The 16,087-nt window shown below is 49.4% G+C and overlaps 4 pseudogenes; all 4 read left to right on the plus strand.

Moving 5' to 3' along the window:
* Positions 1-2,660: 2,660 nt before the first annotated feature.
* On the plus strand, positions 2,661-2,876 carry LOC124721231 (annotated as a pseudogene).
* A 3,269-nt stretch (positions 2,877-6,145) lies between these two features.
* LOC124721238 lies at positions 6,146-6,361 on the plus strand (annotated as a pseudogene).
* A 3,277-nt stretch (positions 6,362-9,638) lies between these two features.
* LOC124719929 lies at positions 9,639-9,851 on the plus strand (annotated as a pseudogene).
* A 3,280-nt stretch (positions 9,852-13,131) lies between these two features.
* Positions 13,132-13,344, plus strand: LOC124719936 (annotated as a pseudogene).
* Positions 13,345-16,087: the final 2,743 nt, after the last annotated feature.

The raw sequence follows: 16,087 nt of genomic DNA on the forward strand, positions 1-16,087 counted from the left end.
CTTTTGCGATGTTTTCGACGGTCGCCTGTTGCCATATCAGCCCGCACCACCGTATGTCACTCCCTCATGTGGAACGCACACGCTGCAAGCATTTAGGCCCTGACACTGCGGTTTTTCATCTCTGGTGGTACTCCGCAAGGATACCGCCCTTCGATTGTGCCATTCCAGCACTAATCGAAGTGCTAGGTTTTCCGGCCTGTTAGGAGACCGCTTCTGCAAAATGTGCGAGGAGATTTTTGCTGGTTGCGAGCTACCCGCCGATTTTCTAGCTGTACGTATTGGCTTTAATCCAAAGGTCACAGGTCACTGATGGGCTAAAGACGTACGTCCCATCACCGTTCTTAACACTGATTATAAGTTGGTGGCACGAAGTGTGGCTTCACGTCTTAAACAGGGAATGAATAAGGTACTTTGTCCCACTCAATCATGTGGCGTTTCGAATCGAACCACCTTCACCGCTGCTTCTATATACCGTGATGCTGTCTTACTCACCCACCGCCGACGCTCGAACCCCGGCTGCAATTGATCCCTAGATTTCGCCGGTGCCTCCGATAGGGTCTCCCATTCTACCTGCTGGCCGTTATGTAGCGGATGGGTTTCGGGGAGCACTTCATAAGAGTCATCCGGCACTTCTTGGATGGAGCAAATTCCACAATCATTGTGAACGGTTGCAGATCACGACCAATTCCCATCAGACGATCAGTTCGACAAGGGTGTCCCTTGTCAGTGTATTTTATCGCTTTGGCGCTGTACCCCATGCTGCGTGACATCGGACGGATGGTCGATGGTGTTCCTTTCCCAGGCGTCACCTTCCGCAGTGTGGCGTAGGCGGATGGTGTAGGTGTGTTTGTAGCAAACGCCAGGGACATCGATTCGGTTCGCCGAGTCCTCCACGTTTATGAACGAGCATCCGGTGCCATGTTAAAATCCAACAAAATGGTGCTAATCCCACTAGGACCACGATCATTGACCATCGAACGCGCATGCTACCGGATTGTAGGGGAACAACGTATCTTGGGTCTTGAGGTGACTGCCTGTCCACAGCGCATGTTAACACTCACGTGCAGGCGGATTCTCACGCGCATCAGAGGACTTTGCGTGAGTCACACTGATCAACGACTCGACCTCCATCAACGAATCCAACTGATTAATACTTACATCCTATCACGGGCATGGTATGTAGCACAACTCCTTACGCTACCGAAACAAACCAGCAGAGCCATCTCACAAACAGTATATTGCCTATTGTGGCGGCGTGCACTATTCAAAGTTGATGCACAGACTTGTACACTGCCAAAAGTCGATAGTCGCCTTGGACTCATTGACTTTCCCCACAAATGTGCGGCAATCCTGATTCACCGTATCGCCACTTTGCGTGAGATTGACCCAGGTGGGACAACAGCGGTGCTTTTCGACCGTTATCGCCTACAATCGGCGCGTGCACCAGTATGCTTGACACATATTCCATTCCGGATGACGACAGTCAAGGACTATCACCTCAATCAAAGTTACATCCTAGCAGTGGCCACCGACAAGGCACGCACATCAAAGCGCCTTTACTAGGCGCTTCGAGGCCAGCTCACACCACACAAATTGGAGGACAGACGACCGTCGGTCATCTGGCACCACGCTTGGGCTAATATCAACCACCTAGCCCTTCCCACAGAAGTTTCAGCGCTATGGTATCGCGTTGTAAACAATTTAATACCCACTAATCATCGCCTGGCGGCCATCCTCCTATGGCCCTCGGCTGCTTGCGGCCGATGTGGTGACGTAGACAACAGAGAGCATCGTCTCCTATGCCCTCACGTCACAGAAGTGTGGGACCTTGCACGTGTGCTATTAACGCTGATCGGTGGGACTACACTGGACTATGTGTCAGTCGACTGGTTCCTTAACCCTGGTATTCAGACCAACCCCCGAACACGACGTAACGCAATGGTGTGTCTCTTGGGCCAAACCATTTTCACGATCTATGACCTTTGCCTCGCAGATGCTGTCTCTTTCATGGACTACCTTTGGAGCCAGCATCGCCTGGCGGAATCTGACCGGAAATATACCATTACTTTTGCAAGATTTCTTAAAGTTGCAATGGTTCATGGTTATCAAAAGGTGTTCCGGGCTAACTAAGGCACCTCGTATAAGAATTGCCTGAGTGTACCCCTGGATCTTTGTCACTCGGACTTTCAAACTACCCTTGACTTACCCATACCCCAGATTTGATATTGGCCTTCTGGGCATCACTAGAGTAGACTGTTCTGTGATACTGATAATATGGAAATTGGTAACATGCGAATTGTGTGAACCTTGTATGAAAAATTATTGGAAAATTGGAAAACGCATAATCTATCTTAGAGGATTATTACTTTGTTAATTCTATGGGCGATGGGATTATCTCGCCAGTTCGTTTGAGTGTGCTGCGTCGCTGTTTTTTTTTTATTTTGCCTTCATTTCTGTCTTTATTTATTTCTTTCTATTTAGTTTTTAAAATCATCACTTGCCTCACACCTGCAGAGGGAGGTGTGTTTCTGAGTAGTGTGTCGTCGCCCCCTGAGGCATAGCAGAGTATGCCTCCGCTTTTATTTTCGGTTTATGGCAATAAGTCTTGCTACTAACAACACCCTGCTTTACGTGCTGCGTCGACACTAGAGGATGGCGGCATTTTTGGAGAGGAAAAGGTAGGGCTATAGGGGAGGTAGGAGGGAAAAAAAGTGTAGTATCTGTTCTTATCAGCTTAATATCTGATACGTCCTGCATCACACGACCAGCAGAATATTAAACTCATTTTTGGCTTCTGACGGAGTGCTAGGGGCTTGCTCCACCTCTGTAGCGGGTTGGCCCGGCATTGCAGTACCGCCGGGATCGGCCCACCTAAAATTAATTAAAACACAGCCTGAAATGGGTTAACATTCTGCAGTGATCAGATATTCCGCTGGTAGCAAAACTTGTCGTAGTTGTTGATGTGCCTAGTAGTTAGTTGCTTACACACCACGATTTCTTTTAATTAATTTAAGATTATCTTAAGTAATTTTTTTTTTTTTTTTTGCGGTTAGCCGGACCGCACTTGCAGCCGCATTATGCTAGGCTGGTAATTTATGGGGGCACAGGACAGTGCCTTCGGATGCCTCGTTAGCGTCTCTTATGGTCTGGTCACAGATAATTTTAATTAAATTGTTTGGAGTTATAACCTTAGCTCCTCGCGAACGTCGTCGTCGTCGCCGCCGCACGCACGCAGAATACGTGTGTACACACGCACACACACATATGCAGTAGGTGGTGGACGACGTAAGCACTCGGCTAGGTGTAGCTCGCGCCAGTATAGCTCGCACCGGCCTGACGCTGCTGTGGGGCGGCCTCACGGCTTCTCCACTGCCCTGGCAGCTAGCGGCGTTCAAATAGGAGTCGCAGTTCACTCCTCGACATGGAGGGTAGTACTGGGCTGTTGACGAGTGCTCTCGTATATTGTCGTTCCTTCCGGCACTTGTTTTTGCGATGTTTTCGACGGTCGCCTGTTGCCATATCAGCCCGCACCACCGTATGTCACTCCCTCATGTGGAACGCACACGCTGCAAGCATTTAGGCCCTGACACTGCGGTTTTTCATCTCTGGCGGTACTCCGCAAGGATACCGCCCTTCGATTGTGCCATTCCAGCACTAATCGAAGTGCTAGGTTTTCCGGCCTGTTAGGAGACCGCTTCTGCAAAATGTGCGAGGAGATTTTTGCTGGTTGCGTGCTACCCGCCGATTTTCTAGCTGTACGTATTGGCTTTAATCCACAGGTCACAGGTCACTGATGGGCTAAAGACGTACGTCCCATCACCGTTCTTAACACTGATTATAAGTTGGTGGCACGAAGTGTGGCTTCACGTCTTAAACAGGGAATGAATAAGGTACTTTGTCCCACTCAATCATGTGGCGTTTCGAATCGAACCACCTTCACCGCTGCTTCTATATACCGTGATGCTGTCTTACTCACCCACCGCCGACGCTCGAACCCCGGCTGCAATTGATCCCTAGATTTCGCCGGTGCCTCCGATAGGGTCTCCCATCCTACCTGCTGGCCGTTATGTAGCGGATGGGTTTCGGGGAGCACTTCATAAGAGTCATCCGGCACTTCTTGGATGGAGCAAATTCCACAATCATTGTGAACGGTTGCAGATCACGACCAATTCCCATCAGACGATCAGTTCGACAAGGGTGTCCCTTGTCAGTGTATTTTATCGCTTTGGCGCTGTACCCCATGCTGCGTGACATCGGACGGATGGTCGATGGTGTTCCTTTCCCAGGCGTCACCTTCCGCAGTGTGGCGTAGGCGGATGGTGTAGGTGTGTTTGTAGCAAACGCCAGGGACATCGATTCGGTTCGCCGAGTCCTCCACGTTTATGAACGAGCATCCGGTGCCATGTTAAAATCCAACAAAATGGTGCTAATCCCACTAGGACCACGATCATTGACCATCGAACGCGCATGCTACCGGATTGTAGGGGAACAACGTATCTTGGGTCTTGAGGTGACTGCCTGTCCACAGCGCATGTTAACACTCACGTGCAGGCGGATTCTCACGCGCATCAGAGGACTTTGCGTGAGTCACACTGATCAACGACTCGACCTCCATCAACGAATCCAACTGATTAATACTTACATCCTATCACGGGCATGGTATGTAGCACAACTCCTTACGCTACCGAAACAAACCAGCAGAGCCATCTCACAAACAGTATATTGCCTATTGTGGCGGCGTGCACTATTCAAAGTTGATGCACAGACTTGTACACTGCCAAAAGTCGATAGTCGCCTTGGACTCATTGACTTTCCCCACAAATGTGCGGCAATCCTGATTCACCGTATCGCCACTTTGCGTGAGATTGACCCAGGTGGGACAACAGCGGTGCTTTTCGACCGTTATCGCCTACAATCGGCGCGTGCACCAGTATGCTTGACACATATTCCATTCCGGATGACGACAGTCAAGGACTATCACCTCAATCAAAGTTACATCCTAGCAGTGGCCACCGACAAGGCACGCACATCGAAGCGCCTTTACTAGGCGCTTCGAGGCCAGCTCACACCACACAAATTGGAGGACAGACGACCGTCGGTCATCTGGCACCACGCTTGGGCTAATATCAACCACCTAGCCCTTCCCACAGAAGTTTCAGCGCTATGGTATCGCGTTGTAAACAATTTAATACCCACTAATCATCGCCTGGCGGCCATCCTCCTATGGCCCTCGGCTGCTTGCGGCCGATGTGGTGACGTAGACAACAGAGAGCATCGTCTCCTATGCCCTCACGTCACAGAAGTGTGGGACCTTGCACGTGTGCTATTAACGCTGATCGGTGGGACTACACTGGACTATGTGTCAGTCGACTGGTTCCTTAACCCTGGTATTCAGACCAACCCCCGAACACGACGTAAAGCAATGGTGTGTCTCTTGGGCCAAACCATTTTCACGATCTATGACCTTTGCCTCGCAGATGCTGTCTCTTTCATGGACTACCTTTGGAGCCAGCATCGCCTGGCGGAATCTGACCGGAAATATACCATTACTTTTGCAAGATTTCTTAAAGTTGCAATGGTTCATGGTTATCAAAAGGTGTTCCGGGCTAACTAAGGCACCTCGTATAAGAATTGCCTGAGTGTACCCCTGGATCTTTGTCACTCGGACTTTCAAACTACCCTTGACTTACCCATACCCCAGATTTGATATTGGCCTTCTGGGCATCACTAGAGTAGACTGTTCTGTGATACTGATAATATGGAAATTGGTAACATGCGAATTGTGTGAACCTTGTATGAAAAATTATTGGAAAATTGGAAAACGCATAATCTATCTTAGAGGATTATTACTTTGTTAATTCTATGGGCGATGGGATTATCTCGCCAGTTCGTTTGAGTGTGCTGCGTCGCTGTTTTTTTTTTTATTTTGCCTTCATTTCTGTCTTTATTTATTTCTTTCTATTTAGTTTTTAAAATCATCACTTGCCTCACACCTGCAGAGGGAGGTGTGTTTCTGAGTAGTGTGTCGTCGCCCCCTGAGGCATAGCAGAGTATGCCTCCGCTTTTATTTTCGGTTTATGGCAATAAGTCTTGCTACTAACAACACCCTGCTTTACGTGCTGCGTCGACACTAGAGGATGGCGGCATTTTTGGAGAGGAAAAGGTAGGGCTATAGGGGAGGTAGGAGGGAAAAAAAGTGTAGTATCTGTTCTTATCAGCTTAATATCTGATACGTCCTGCATCACACGACCAGCAGAATATTAAACTCATTTTTGGCTTCTGACGGAGTGCTAGGGGCTTGCTCCACCTCTGTAGCGGGTTGGCCCGGCATTGCAGTACCGCCGGGATCGGCCCACCTAAAATTAATTAAAACACAGCCTGAAATGGGTTAACATTCTGCAGTGATCAGATATTCCGCTGGTAGCAAAACTTGTCGTAGTTGTTGATGTGCCTAGTAGTTAGTTGCTTACACACCACGATTTCTTTTAATTAATTTAAGATTATCTTAAGTAATTTTTTTTTTTTTTTTTTTTTTGCGGTTAGCCGGACCGCACTTGCAGCCGCATTACGCTAGGCTGGTAATTTATGGGGGCACAGGACAGTGCCTTCGGATGCCTCGTTAGCGTCTCTTATGGTCTGGTCACAGATAATTTTAATTAAATTGTTTGGAGTTATAACCTTAGCTCCTCGCGAACGTCGTCGTCGTCGTCGCCGCCGCACGCACGCAGAATACGTGTGTACACACGCACACACACATATGCAGTAGGTGGTGGACGACGTAAGCACTCGGCTAGGTGTAGCTCGCGCCAGTATAGCTCGCACCGGCCTGACGCTGCTGTGGGGCGGCCTCACGGCTTCTCCACTGCCCTGGCAGCTAGCGGCGTTCAAATAGGAGTCGCAGTTTACTCCTCGACATGGAGGGTAGTACTGGGCTGTTGACGAGTGCTCTCGTATATTGTCGTTCCTTCCGGCACTTGCTTTTGCGATGTTTTCGACGGTCGCCTGTTGCCATATCAGCCCGCACCACCGTATGTCACTCCCTCATGTGGAACGCACACGCTGCAAGCATTTAGGCCCTGACACTGCGGTTTTTCATCTCTGGCGGTACTCCGCAAGGATACCGCCCTTCGATTGTGCCATTCCAGCACTAATCGAAGTGCTAGGTTTTCCGGCCTGTTAGGAGACCGCTTCTGCAAAATGTGCGAGGAGATTTTTGCTGGTTGCGAGCTACCCGCCGATTTTCTAGCTGTACGTATTGGCTTTAATCCAAAGGTCACAGGTCACTGATGGGCTAAAGACGTACGTCCCATCACCGTTCTTAACACCGATTATAAGTTGGTGGCACGAAGTGTGGCTTCACGTCTTAAACAGGGAATGAATAAGGTACTTTGTCCCACTCAATCATGTGGCGTTTCGAATCGAACCACCTTCACCGCTGCTTCTATATACCGTGATGCTGTCTTACTCACCCACCGCCGACGCTCGAACCCCGGCTGCAATTGATCCCTAGATTTCGCCGGTGCCTCCGATAGGGTCTCCCATCCTACCTGCTGGCCGTTATGTAGCGGATGGGTTTCGGGGAGCACTTCATAAGAGTCATCCGGCACTTCTTGGATGGAGCAAATTCCACAATCATTGTGAACGGTTGCAGATCACGACCAATTGCCATCAGACGATCAGTTCGACAAGGGTGTCCCTTGTCAGTGTATTTTATCGCTTTGGCGCTGCACCCCATGCTGCGTGACATCGGACGGATGGTCGATGGTGTTCCTTTCCCAGGCGTCACCTTCCGCAGTGTGGCGTAGGCGGATGGTGTAGGTGTGTTTGTAGCAAACGCCAGGGACATCGATTCGGTTCGCCGAGTCCTCCACGTTTATGAACGAGCATCCGGTGCCATGTTAAAATCCAACAAAATGGTGCTAATCCCACTAGGACCACGATCATTGACCATCGAACGCGCATGCTACCGGATTGTAGGGGAACAACGTATCTTGGGTCTTGAGGTGACTGCCTGTCCACAGCGCATGTTAACACTCACGTGCAGGCGGATTCTCACGCGCATCAGAGGACTTTGCGTGAGTCACACTGATCAACGACTCGACCTCCATCAACGAATCCAACTGATTAATACTTACATCCTATCACGGGCATGGTATGTAGCACAACTCCTTACGCTACCGAAACAAACCAGCAGAGCCATCTCACAAACAGTATATTGCCTATTGTGGCGGCGTGCACTATTCAAAGTTGATGCACAGACTTGTACACTGCCAAAAGTCGATAGTCGCCTTGGACTCATTGACTTTCCCCACAAATGTGCGGCAATCCTGATTCACCGTATCGCCACTTTGCGTGAGATTGACCCAGGTGGGACAACAGTGGTGCTTTTCGACCGTTATCGCCTACAATCGGCGTGTGCACCAGTATGCTTGACACATATTCCATTCCGGATGACGACAGTCAAGGACTATCACCTCAATCAAAGTTACATCCTAGCAGTGGCCACCGACAAGGCACGCACATCGAAGCGCCTTTACTAGGCGCTTCGAGGCCAGCTCACACCACACAAATTGGAGGACAGACGACCGTCGGTCATCTGGCACCACGCTTGGGCTAATATCAACCACCTAGCCCTTCCCACAGAAGTTTCAGCGCTATGGTATCGCGTTGTAAACAATTTAATACCCACTAATCATCGCCTGGCGGCCATCCTCCTATGGCCCTCGGCTGCTTGCGGCCGATGTGGTGACGTAGACAACAGAGAGCATCGTCTCCTATGCCCTCACGTCACAGAAGTGTGGGACCTTGCACGTGTGCTATTAACGCTGATCGGTGGGACTACACTGGACTATGTGTCAGTCGACTGGTTCCTTAACCCTGGTATTCAGACCAACCCCCGAACACGACGTAACGCAATGGTGTGTCTCTTGGGCCAAACCATTTTCACGATCTATGACCTTTGCCTCGCAGATGCTGTCTCTTTCATGGACTACCTTTGGAGCCAGCATCGCCTGGCGGAATCTGACCGGAAGTATACCATTACTTTTGCAAGATTTCTTAAAGTTGCAATGGTTCATGGTTATCAAAAGGTGTTCCGGGCTAACTAAGGCACCTCGTATAAGAATTGCCTGAGTGTACCCCTGGATCTTTGTCACTCGGACTTTCAAACTACCCTTGACTTACCCATACCCCAGATTTGATATTGGCCTTCTGGGCATCACTAGAGTAGACTGTTCTGTGATACTGATAATATGGAAATTGGTAACATGCGAATTGTGTGAACCTTGTATGAAAAATTATTGGAAAATTGGAAAACGCATAATCTATCTTAGAGGATTATTACTTTGTTAATTCTATGGGCGATGGGATTATCTCGCCAGTTCGTTTGAGTGTGCTGCGTCGCTGTTTTTTTTTTTATTTTGCCTTCATTTTTGTCTTTATTTATTTCTTTCTATTTAGTTTTTAAAATCATCACTTGCCTCACACCTGCAGAGGGAGGTGTGTTTCTGAGTAGTGTGTCGTCGCCCCCTGAGGCATAGCAGAGTATGCCTCCGCTTTTATTTTCGGTTTATGGCAATAAGTCTTGCTACTAACAACACCCTGCTTTAGGTGCTGCGTCGACACTAGAGGATGGCGGCATTTTTGGAGAGGAAAAGGTAGGGCTATAGGGGAGGTAGGAGGGAAAAAAAGTGTAGTATCTGTTCTTATCAGCTTAATATCTGATACGTCCTGCATCACACGACCAGAATATTAAACTCATTTTTGGCTTCTGACGGAGTGCTAGGGGCTTGCTCCACCTCTGTAGCGGGTTGGCCCGGCATTGCAGTACCGCCGGGATCGGCCCACCTAAAATTAATTAAAACACAGCCTGAAATGGGTTAACATTCTGCAGTGATCAGATATTCCGCTGGTAGCAAAACTTGTCGTAGTTGTTGATGTGCCTAGTAGTTAGTTGCTTACACACCACGATTTCTTTTAATTAATTTAAGATTATCTTAAGTAATTTTTTTTTTTTTTTTTTTTTTTTTTTTGCGGTTAGCCGGACCGCACTTGCAGCCGCATTACGCTAGGCTGGTAATTTATGGGGGCACAGGTCAGTGCCTTCGGATGCCTCGTTAGCGTCTCTTATGGTCTGGTCACATATAATTTTAATTAAATTGTTTGGAGTTATAACCTTAGCTCCTCGCGAACGTCGTCGTCGTCGCCGCCGCACGCACGCAGAATACGTGTGTACACACGCACACACACATATGCAGTAGGTGGTGGACGACGTAAGCACTCGGCTAGGTGTAGCTCGCGCCAGTATAGCTCGCACCGGCCTGACGCTGCTGTGGGGCGGCCTCACGGCTTCTCCACTGCCCTGGCAGCTAGCGGCGTTCAAATAGGAGTCGCAGTTCACTCCTCAACATGGAGGGTAGTACTGGGCTGTTGACGAGTGCTCTCGTATATTGTCGTTCCTTCCGGCACTTGCTTTTGCGATGTTTTCGACGGTCGCCTGTTGCCATATCAGCCCGCACCACCGTATGTCACTCCCTCATGTGGAACGCACACGCTGCAAGCATTTAGGCCCTGACACTGCGGTTTTTCATCTCTGGCGGTACTCCGCAAGGATACCGCCCTTCGATTGTGCCATTCCAGCACTAATCGAAGTGCTAGGTTTTCCGGCCTGTTAGGAGACCGCTTCTGCAAAATGTGCGAGGAGATTTTTGCTGGTTGCGAGCTACCCGCCGATTTTCTAGCTGTACGTATTGGCTTTAATCCAAAGGTCACAGGTCACTGATGGGCTAAAGACGTACGTCCCATCACCGTTCTTAACACCGATTATAAGTTGGTGGCACGAAGTGTGGCTTCACGTCTTAAACAGGGAATGAATAAGGTACTTTGTCCCACTCAATCATGTGGCGTTTCGAATCGAACCACCTTCACCGCTGCTTCTATATACCGTGATGCTGTCTTACTCACCCACCGCCGACGCTCGAACCCCGGCTGCAATTGATCCCTAGATTTCGCCGGTGCCTCCGATAGGGTCTCCCATCCTACCTGCTGGCCGTTATGTAGCGGATGGGTTTCGGGGAGCACTTCATAAGAGTCATCCGGCACTTCTTGGATGGAGCAAATTCCACAATCATTGTGAACGGTTGCAGATCACGACCAATTGCCATCAGACGATCAGTTCGACAAGGGTGTCCCTTGTCAGTGTATTTTATCGCTTTGGCGCTGTACCCCATGCTGCGTGACATCGGACGGATGGTCGATGGTGTTCCTTTCCCAGGCGTCACCTTCCGCAGTGTGGCGTAGGCGGATGGTGTAGGTGTGTTTGTAGCAAACGCCAGGGACATCGATTCGGTTCGCCGAGTCCTCCACGTTTATGAACGAGCATCCGGTGCCATGTTAAAATCCAACAAAATGGTGCTAATCCCACTAGGACCACGATCATTGACCATCGAACGCGCATGCTACCGGATTGTAGGGGAACAACGTATCTTGGGTCTTGAGGTGACTGCCTGTCCACAGCGCATGTTAACACTCACGTGCAGGCGGATTCTCACGCGCATCAGAGGACTTTGCGTGAGTCACACTGATCAACGACTCGACCTCCATCAACGAATCCAACTGATTAATACTTACATCCTATCACGGGCATGGTATGTAGCACAACTCCTTACGCTACCGAAACAAACCAGCAGAGCCATCTCACAAACAGTATATTGCCTATTGTGGCGGCGTGCACTATTCAAAGTTGATGCACAGACTTGTACACTGCCAAAAGTCGATAGTCGCCTTGGACTCATTGACTTTCCCCACAAATGTGCGGCAATCCTGATTCACCGTATCGCCACTTTGCGTGAGATTGACCCAGGTGGGACAACAGTGGTGCTTTTCGACCGTTATCGCCTACAATCGGCGTGTGCACCAGTATGCTTGACACATATTCCATTCCGGATGACGACAGTCAAGGACTATCACCTCAATCAAAGTTACATCCTAGCAGTGGCCACCGACAAGGCACGCACATCGAAGCGCCTTTACTAGGCGCTTCGAGGCCAGCTCACACCACACAAATTGGAGGACAGACGACCGTCGGTCATCTGGCACCACGCTTGGGCTAATATCAACCACCTAGCCCTTCCCACAGAAGTTTCAGCGCTATGGTATCGCGTTGTAAACAATTTAATACCCACTAATCATCGCCTGGCGGCCATCCTCCTATGGCCCTCGGCTGCTTGCGGCCGATGTGGTGACGTAGACAACAGAGAGCATCGTCTCCTATGCCCTCACGTCACAGAAGTGTGGGACCTTGCACGTGTGCTATTAACGCTGATCGGTGGGACTACACTGGACTATGTGTCAGTCGACTGGTTCCTTAACCCTGGTATTCAGACCAACCCCCGAACACGACGTAACGCAATGGTGTGTCTCTTGGGCCAAACCATTTTCACGATCTATGACCTTTGCCTCGCAGATGCTGTCTCTTTCATGGACTACCTTTGGAGCCAGCATCGCCTGGCGGAATCTGACCGGAAGTATACCATTACTTTTGCAAGATTTCTTAAAGTTGCAATGGTTCATGGTTATCAAAAGGTGTTCCGGGCTAACTAAGGCACCTCGTATAAGAATTGCCTGAGTGTACCCCTGGATCTTTGTCACTCGGACTTTCAAACTACCCTTGACTTACCCATACCCCAGATTTGATATTGGCCTTCTGGGCATCACTAGAGTAGACTGTTCTGTGATACTGATAATATGGAAATTGGTAACATGCGAATTGTGTGAACCTTGTATGAAAAATTATTGGAAAATTGGAAAACGCATAATCTATCTTAGAGGATTATTACTTTGTTAATTCTATGGGCGATGGGATTATCTCGCCAGTTCGTTTGAGTGTGCTGCGTCGCTGTTTTTTTTTTTATTTTGCCTTCATTTTTGTCTTTATTTATTTCTTTCTATTTAGTTTTTAAAATCATCACTTGCCTCACACCTGCAGAGGGAGGTGTGTTTCTGAGTAGTGTGTCGTCGCCCCCTGAGGCATAGCAGAGTATGCCTCCGCTTTTATTTTCGGTTTATGGCAATAAGTCTTGCTACTAACAACACCCTGCTTTACGTGCTGCGTCGACACTAGAGGATGGCGGCATTTTTGGAGAGGAAAAGGTAGGGCTATAGGGGAGGTAGGAGGGAAAAAAAGTGTAGTATCTGTTCTTATCAGCTTAATATCTGATACGTCCTGCATCACACGACCAGAATATTAAACTCATTTTTGGCTTCTGACGGAGTGCTAGGGGCTTGCTCCACCTCTGTAGCGGGTTGGCCCGGCATTGCAGTACCGCCGGGATCGGCCCACCTAAAATTAATTAAAACACAGCCTGAAATGGGTTAACATTCTGCAGTGATCAGATATTCCGCTGGTAGCAAAACTTGTCGTAGTTGTTGATGTGCCTAGTAGTTAGTTGCTTACACACCACGATTTCTTTTAATTAATTTAAGATTATCTTAAGTAATTTTTTTTTTTTTTTTTTTTTTTTTTTTGCGGTTAGCCGGACCGCACTTGCAGCCGCATTACGCTAGGCTGGTAATTTATGGGGGCACAGGTCAGTGCCTTCGGATGCCTCGTTAGCGTCTCTTATGGTCTGGTCACATATAATTTTAATTAAATTGTTTGGAGTTATAACCTTAGCTCCTCGCGAACGTCGTCGTCGTCGCCGCCGCACGCACGCAGAATACGTGTGTACACACGCACACACACATATGCAGTAGGTGGTGGACGACGTAAGCACTCGGCTAGGTGTAGCTCGCGCCAGTATAGCTCGCACCGGCCTGACGCTGCTGTGGGGCGGCCTCACGGCTTCTCCACTGCCCTGGCAGCTAGCGGCGTTCAAATAGGAGTCGCAGTTCACTCCTCAACATGGAGGGTAGTACTGGGCTGTTGACGAGTGCTCTCGTATATTGTCGTTCCTTCCGGCACTTGCTTTTGCGATGTTTTCGACGGTCGCCTGTTGCCATATCAGCCCGCACCACCGTATGTCACTCCCTCATGTGGAACGCACACGCTGCAAGCATTTAGGCCCTGACACTGCGGTTTTTCATCTCTGGCGGTACTCCGCAAGGATACCGCCCTTCGATTGTGCCATTCCAGCACTAATCGAAGTGCTAGGTTTTCCGGCCTGTTAGGAGACCGCTTCTGCAAAATGTGCGAGGAGATTTTTGCTGGTTGCGAGCTACCCGCCGATTTTCTAGCTGTACGTATTGGCTTTAATCCAAAGGTCACAGGTCACTGATGGGCTAAAGACGTACGTCCCATCACCGTTCTTAACACCGATTATAAGTTGGTGGCACGAAGTGTGGCTTCACGTCTTAAACAGGGAATGAATAAGGTACTTTGTCCCACTCAATCATGTGGCGTTTCGAATCGAACCACCTTCACCGCTGCTTCTATATACCGTGATGCTGTCTTACTCACCCACCGCCGACGCTCGAACCCCGGCTGCAATTGATCCCTAGATTTCGCCGGTGCCTCCGATAGGGTCTCCCATCCTACCTGCTGGCCGTTATGTAGCGGATGGGTTTCGGGGAGCACTTCATAAGAGTCATCCGGCACTTCTTGGATGGAGCAAATTCCACAATCATTGTGAACGGTTGCAGATCACGACCAATTGCCATCAGACGATCAGTTCGACAAGGGTGTCCCTTGTCAGTGTATTTTATCGCTTTGGCGCTGTACCCCATGCTGCGTGACATCGGACGGATGGTCGATGGTGTTCCTTTCCCAGGCGTCACCTTCCGCAGTGTGGCGTAGGCGGATGGTGTAGGTGTGTTTGTAGCAAACGCCAGGGACATCGATTCGGTTCGCCGAGTCCTCCACGTTTATGAACGAGCATCCGGTGCCATGTTAAAATCCAACAAAATGGTGCTAATCCCACTAGGACCACGATCATTGACCATCGAACGCGCATGCTACCGGATTGTAGGGGAACAACGTATCTTGGGTCTTGAGGTGACTGCCTGTCCACAGCGCATGTTAACACTCACGTGCAGGCGGATTCTCACGCGCATCAGAGGACTTTGCGTGAGTCACACTGATCAACGACTCGACCTCCATCAACGAATCCAACTGATTAATACTTACATCCTATCACGGGCATGGTATGTAGCACAACTCCTTACGCTACCGAAACAAACCAGCAGAGCCATCTCACAAACAGTATATTGCCTATTGTGGCGGCGTGCACTATTCAAAGTTGATGCACAGACTTGTACACTGCCAAAAGTCGATAGTCGCCTTGGACTCATTGACTTTCCCCACAAATGTGCGGCAATCCTGATTCACCGTATCGCCACTTTGCGTGAGATTGACCCAGGTGGGACAACAGTGGTGCTTTTCGACCGTTATCGCCTACAATCGGCGTGTGCACCAGTATGCTTGACACATATTCCATTCCGGATGACGACAGTCAAGGACTATCACCTCAATCAAAGTTACATCCTAGCAGTGGCCACCGACAAGGCACGCACATCGAAGCGCCTTTACTAGGCGCTTCGAGGCCAGCTCACACCACACAAATTGGAGGACAGACGACCGTCGGTCATCTGGCACCACGCTTGGGCTAATATCAACCACCTAGCCCTTCCCACAGAAGTTTCAGCGCTATGGTATCGCGTTGTAAACAATTTAATACCCACTAATCATCGCCTGGCGGCCATCCTCCTATGGCCCTCGGCTGCTTGCGGCCGATGTGGTGACGTAGACAACAGAGAGCATCGTCTCCTATGCCCTCACGTCACAGAAGTGTGGGACCTTGCACGTGTGCTATTAACGCTGATCGGTGGGACTACACTGGACTATGTGTCAGTCGACTGGTTCCTTAACCCTGGTATTCAGACCAACCCCCGAACACGACGTAACGCAATGGTGTGTCTCTTGGGCCAAACCATTTTCACGATCTATGACCTTTGCCTCGCAGATGCTGTCTCTTTCATGGACTACCTTTGGAGCCAGCATCGCCTGGCGGAATCTGACCGGAAGTATACCATTACTTTTGCAAGATTTCTTAAAGTTGCAATGGTTCATGGTTATCAAAAGGTGTTCCGGGCT

Source organism: Schistocerca piceifrons, chromosome 1 (genome assembly GCF_021461385.2).
Source record: "Schistocerca piceifrons isolate TAMUIC-IGC-003096 chromosome 1, iqSchPice1.1, whole genome shotgun sequence".
Classification (NCBI taxonomy): domain Eukaryota; kingdom Metazoa; phylum Arthropoda; class Insecta; order Orthoptera; family Acrididae; genus Schistocerca; species Schistocerca piceifrons.